This window comes from Galeopterus variegatus, unplaced genomic scaffold (assembly GCF_000696425.1).
Source record: "Galeopterus variegatus unplaced genomic scaffold, G_variegatus-3.0.2 Scaffold3306, whole genome shotgun sequence".
Classification (NCBI taxonomy): Eukaryota; Metazoa; Chordata; class Mammalia; order Dermoptera; family Cynocephalidae; genus Galeopterus; species Galeopterus variegatus.
The window spans coordinates 71,622-76,901 of NW_007729417.1; the positions used below are offsets into that span (position 1 = coordinate 71,622).

Consider the following 5,280-nt stretch of genomic DNA (forward strand, 5'->3'; position numbering starts at 1 on the left):
GGTCTTGCCAAGTTCCAGAATATGCTTCTTCCCTTTGTGCTGTCAGGCCTAGGGATGGTAATCATTGGATGCTTTATCATTCCTTCCCTTAAAACCTGCCCACACCTCTATAAATATTCTCTTCACTAAACTCTCTTCAGTTTACCCATTGAGTGTGCCATCTGCTTCCTGCCAGGCCCCTGAGTAATACACATATAGAAATAAAAAAAGTATTTTTTAACCTTATTTCTTATCAACCAAGAATTTTTCTGTTTCCACTAATTATAACAGTAAAGTTTGAATGTGATGTAAATGTCTTATGTCATTTGCTGAACAAGTATATACTCATATTTTGATGTGTGTACATGCAAAATCTGGCAAATACTACAGCATACTAATTATTCCATAATATTCCATAACTACTTGTGGAATGAAGGCTTCTGCCCTAAATGATCTAAAATCTAGGTGAAACTACTTTTATATACTTAAAAAATTGAAAGAAATTACTCTTTCCCTTCTTGTCTGTACCTAGGTGCTACTATGCTACTCTGTTCTGGCCAATGAGATGTAAGTGGAAGTGCTATGTGCAGCATTGAGGACGTTCTTCAAAAAGAGATGATTCACTATTCTTTCCCTTCTTCCTGTTGGTTGAAATCATATCTGCTGGCTAGAGCTCCTTCAGAAAGGCAAAGCAACAAGACTAAAGGAGCCCAAGTCCTTGACACTGTGGAATACCATAACCAGCTCTGGACTTCCTACCTCAAGATCTCTTTTACAAAGACAGAAGTAAACTTATGTCTTGTTTAAGCCACCATTATCTTAGGTTTTCTGTCATATGCAGCCAAAGTTAATCCTGTTCATTGTGGTGAGTATGAGTATTAGTTTCCTATTGCTGCTGTAAAAACTTACCACAAACTTAGTGGATTAAAGCAACATAAATTTATTATAATTCTGAAAATCAGAAATTCAAAATGGGTCTCATACGGTTAAAGTCAAGGTTTTGGCAGGACTGGGGTCCTTCAGAAGACTCTAGGGGAGAATTCATTTCTTTGACTTTTCCAGTTTCTGGAGGCTGCTCACATTCCTTGGCCCTTGAGCCTTTTCCTCCATCTTCAAAGCCAGAAACATCTGGCAGAGTCTGTTTCATACTGCCAGATCACTGATTCTCTCTGCCTTCCTCTTCTTATAAGGGCCTTTGTGATTAAATTGGGCCAACCCAGATAATTCAGGATATCTCCCCACCTCAAGGTCAGCTAATTAGCAAGCTTAATTCCACCTGCAACCTTAATTCTTTGCCATATAACCTGACATACTTACAGCTTTTGGAGATTAGAATGAGTACATCTTTAGGGGCCACTATTCTGCCCCTATACATGTTAAAACAGTATACATGTTTTGAGTTCCATGATTGAGAAATACATTTTTATTTGTCGATTTGTTGAACTTTAATGTATATGCAGCTTTATAGCATAATGCAAACTGGTCATTACTCTTTATATGAGGGTACCCCAAAAAGTTCATGGAAAGATTCTTATTATCTTTTAATTCTATTTTTTCCACAGACCCTTTGAATAACAGAAGTACCCTTGAATAACAGCATTGTGTCATGTAGAAGTTTTAATAATTATTCATTGGTTCACTTATTTAAGTAATATTGAGCATGTTCTTTTTGACAGACACAGCAGGGTACTATAAATGCCTAATGAAGTCCCTGACCTCAAGAAGCTTACAGGTTTGTGGGAGAAACAGATTTACAAAAAGGCTGTTATACAAATGGTCAAGGAGGTGCTGTGTACATTAGAGAGAGTAACCCAGAGTCAAGGAAGCCTGTCATGGAGAAGTGATATAATTTGTCAGGAGAAGAATGAGGAGAAAGAGTACTAAAGGCAGAAGTCATGGTGTTTGCAAAACCCTTAAGAAAAAATTATAGTGCTTTTGGGGTACAAATCCAATAGAATTAATTCAGTGAATAAAAGGTGAACATAGTCTCAGATGAGGCTACAGAGGGTAGGTAAGCAGGAGACAGGTCATATGAAGGTGCTAGGAATTTGGAACATTATATGAAACGCAACTAGGCCATGAAAGGATTTTAAGTTAAGGGTGTCCACGTTATACAAGATGTTAATTAACATTCTACAGGGAAAAGAAAAAGTGAGCAGGACAGCATTAAGCAAACTTTAAATTATTTTTCTTTTGAATAATCTGAGAAGGAATCATTCAGCAAGGAAAAGCAACGCAAATATAAGATGAGTCTATCCAAATGAAGCACGAATGAAGAATATCGTTTTTAGATTATATTAAAAAATAAAGTCATACTGCTGTTAAACATTAAGCAATATACTCATAAAGCATAATTGATATTTCCCATATTTACAATATTAATAAAATTATTCCGAGGTTATATGTTCTTACAGTGATCTTTCTAGCTCCTATACTGTCTCGATACATGGCAGACCATCAAAATTACATGATGCATGAATAATTATAAAAAAAGAGTACCCAGTGTATCCCTTAATACAAGAGGCCTTCAAAAAGTTTATGGTAAGATTATCTTTCAATTCCATTTTTTCACAAACTTTCGAAGTACCCTCGTACTTGCTCTTTCTTTCACTATTATGTTTACTGCAGCCTAAACACTCAAAAACTAACATCCTACTCATTCAGATTCTGCTTTCTTCTAAATTACCTTACATATATTCAAGAAGGCAAATTAGTTCTCTTTCCTTGGATTTCAGATTATCTCAGCACTTCTCCAGGTGTATCAGAATTCTTAGGAATTAGACAACGAGCCCCAAATTGCTTGTAATTCCCTCACATACCTCAGAGTACTTTGTACATACCACTGTTGTAGCATTTATCACTTTTACTATATTTTTGTACATCTTTCTCCTCTCGTAGTCTGAGCTTTTTATCTTTGTATTTCTGATACTGAAAGCAATGCCTGTCTAATGGGAAGTACACTTAAGTAATTATGGAAAAGAGAAAAAGTACTTGTCATTGTGAAAGATTCTGGCACAGGGATTTTGTGAAGAGCAAATGGGATAGCATATATGAAGTGTTTTGCATGGTATCTGGCACATGGTAAACAGTAAATGAAAGCTAGCAAAAGCAACAAAAGCAAATTCTTAGGCAAAGATCAGAGTCAGATATTAAGAGAATAATCCACTAGAATTCCTACACACTGCCTTTCTGTTCAAGGTTAAAAGATAATTTTTATCCCTGAATATACCACTTCAATCATAGGTGGAATGATTCTAACTAAAGAGCAAAAAGAAGGATGATATTAACATGTTTGTTTAGCATTAGTAGGAATATTATATTGTCTAGAAATACTGTTGCTTTATATTAGCTGTATTATTAAAGGAACTGTCTACACAATATACTTCTACAGTAAATAACACCATTTGCAATGCAATTAGATGACATGTGGCACTTGCTATGCTTATACAGATTCTTTTTAAAAATACAAGTTAAAGATTATGAAAGAAACATAAAAATTGTCTTAGTTTTGTTTCTTGATTTGCATGTAACAGACACCAATTCAAACTGGTCCACACAAAAAGATAGGAATTTAAGGATTTAAGGTTGTTGTTTTTTTTTCCTGCCAGTGAAGCCACGTCTCACAAGTGAAGAATAGGAACCTGTAGATATGCAGGCAGCACCTCTCCATCTCTCTCTGCTTCTGTTTCATTTTCTCTCAGGGGCCTACTGCTGTGCATGAAGGTGGTATGGACCCAGAAGAGGTTTGAGGAGATACTTAAATATGCATCTACTATAACAGCATTATGCAATACTTGGAGTAAAAACAATTATCCCTATTCTGACTTCCAATTTTATTATTCATAAGTATTGTATCTTAAATACTTTTTCACATGCATAGTGTATATAATTACAATAATATCTAGTTTTTGCCATATACATGAAAACTACATACAATTTAGTATTATGCCGTTTTCTCTTGACATATCACACACGGTTCCCTATATCGGTACATAAGTTTTCTATTTTTCCTTTTTACTTGACTGTAATGTTCCTTAAATTGATATACTATATTTTACTAAGGAAGTTACATATTGTTTAATATTTGAATTACTTCCCATTTTTTGTTTTGTAAAGAATAAATACTGTTATCATATAGCTTTTGTTTTTGTTTGTTTTTTAATCATTTCCTGGGAAATATTCTTAAAACTAGAATTACTGAGTCAATGGGAATGAACATAGTTGTGTCTTTTGAAATGTATCGTCAGCTTACTTTTGAAAGGGATTGCACCAGTGTGTGATGCCACTAGAAGTATATGTGAATTTGTCTCACCATGATTAAACATTTTTCAAAATTGTTAGCTTATTCATACTGACGGAAACACACTACTTACTCAATGTTTTAGAATATGTACATAGAAAAAAATACTTAAATGTGTACTAATCCATAATATAATAACATGCTTGTACCTAATAAATATGTGATAAATTCCATTCTGGATTAAATGAATGATGATTTCAGTTCTGCATGTCGAGACTTAGTCAAGTTTTTTATGTTAAATTCACCCTGATATAGTTATGAAAAATTCTTGCTTTTTATTTCTGAAGGTTTTTGTAAGACTGGCTTTGGTTTTATGACCAGTTTTGTCTCTAAATTTACCTGCCTAGACTTTGACCAAAATGTGATTAAATCCAATTGCATTTGGCCAAAGTCTAGGCAGATAATTTTTCTCTCTAGGTTGCTTTATAAGGTCTTCCTACAGATTATTAAAAATGCCAACAAGGAGCCAAATTATTTTATTCCTAGCTCTGATACTGTTTTATATTGTTGCTGTGTAGGTTTAGGTAATTATGTTGTTTTACATTTATTAACCATATTTTAGTTATAGGTAAAGTCATTGCTAGTGAAACTAGTATGTAAAGCATACACATTTGGAATCAACATTATTCAACATGTTTTGCTGTTACTTACAACTAACAACTTAGTGTTGTAAATATTAGAATTTAGTAGAATATTAGTAGAATTTAGTCATTTTCTGCACAATGAATTATTACTGTTGTTAAATAAGTATCTTCTCTCTTTAGTACCTCAACTTATTTCCTGAATTTGCCCATTTGATATTGTGCTTTTGCTTGATAATGTCACCAGTAAATATCTGTGTTACATTTAAAAAATAATGTCATAAAAATATGGAAGATTTTCTGGCAAATATTTTCATTAGCTAACTGGTGAAAATTAGTTAATGCCAAATAGTAATATATGAATACATAAAACATCAAATGTTTAGCATAAACATTATACACGCCAGAAATTGTTAGTAG

At 33.5% G+C, this 5,280-nt stretch overlaps 1 long non-coding RNA gene across 1 annotated transcript; it reads left to right on the forward strand.

Annotated features, from left to right (window-relative positions):
• Positions 1-515: 515 nt before the first annotated feature.
• Positions 516-4,452, forward strand: LOC103600326. Its single transcript, XR_551382.1, has 2 exons — positions 516-844; positions 3,588-4,452. It is a non-coding gene; the product is annotated as an uncharacterized LOC103600326 (long non-coding RNA).
• Positions 4,453-5,280: the final 828 nt, after the last annotated feature.